The sequence below is a fragment of the Mus caroli genome, chromosome 12 (genome assembly GCF_900094665.2).
Source record: "Mus caroli chromosome 12, CAROLI_EIJ_v1.1, whole genome shotgun sequence".
NCBI lineage: Eukaryota > Metazoa > Chordata > Mammalia > Rodentia > Muridae > Mus > Mus caroli.
The window spans coordinates 71,327,885-71,329,278 of NC_034581.1; positions in this window are offsets into that span (position 1 = coordinate 71,327,885).

A 1,394-nucleotide genomic window follows, 5' to 3' on the forward strand; every position below is an offset into this window, starting at 1 on the left:
CCTTATCTCAGAAATGTCCCCGGAACAGTTTTCATTTGAGAGGGGGTCTGACTCTGGTGTGAGAGTTCAGAATGTACTCTGGGGTGAGAGTTCTGGTGGTCAGTAATTTTCCTCTTTCAGTATCTCAAATATAGCCACTGATAATTTCTTAACTGTTACATTACACAATAAAGAAATGGAATAAAGATAGCACAAGTATTTATATAAAGGAATACTTAGCAAAATATGGCAGAAACACTCCTGTCAGTTATAATCCTCATTCCTATGAATGCTCAAATAGCCTTGGCTGGTTTTTGTAACTACCTTTCTCTACAACCCATTCTGTATCTCCTCCACCTCAGCAAGTCTTGGCTCTCTCTTCCTGGAAGACTGATCCATACCTTCCTTCCTAAAGGGTGTGTGTCCTTTGTCATCCTGCCTGGATTAGGTTTTTATATTTTCCTAGTGACTTTAATCACAGGGCATGGTAATCCTTAATACAGTTCCTCATGTTGTGGTCACCCCAGTTGGGAAATTATTTCATTGCTACTTTATAACTGTAATTTTGCTAGTGTTATGAATGATAAAATTTGGTATGCAGAATATCTGATATGCAATCCCTGTGAAAGTCCTCCAAGGGGGTTGCAACCCACAGGTTGAGAATAACTGCCCTAAAGGATCTCCTGTACTCTCAACATAATCTTTCTTACTCCACTGTGGAGAAGTAATCCAATTTCCCTCCCAGTAATCTGGATCAGTCACCCCTCCTAACACTGTTATTCCTGTCTTAGCCTGTAGGCTCAAAGGCATCAGAAATCCCAAGTGGCCACGGGGAGGTCTGAACTTGCAGTTCAATGAAATGTTTGTTGTGACTCCTGGGAGGAGCCCTCCTACCTCTGGAACCAAAACTTCTATTCCTGGACCCATGGATCCTGGTTATGGGAGACACTATCATATATTGGACATCAATTCAAAGCATATACCACCTTCTGGAGATGCCTGGCCCAGCCCCCCAGGCTGATGCCATGTTAACTGGCACTCTGTGTCTTCAATGGATCCATGAGAGGGCAGAATTGATTAGAATGGCCTACAGACTATGGTCCAGCTAGTCCATCCAGCTACCATCTCCTTAGAAAATTCCTCATGGGGCCGGGCGTGGTGGCGCACGCCTTTAATCCCAGCACTCGGGAGGCAGAGGCAGGCGGATTTCTGAGTTCGAGGCCAGCCTGGTCTACAAAGTGAGTGCCAAGACAGCCAGGGCTACACAGAGAAACCCTGTCTCGAAAAACAAAAAAAAAAAAAAAAAAAAAAAAAAAAAAGAAAATTCCTCATGGAGTCTGTGTAAATAATGCCTAGAAATTACTCAATGCAGTGTGTGAATATAGTCTATTTCAGTTACTGGTATTTTGTATTGT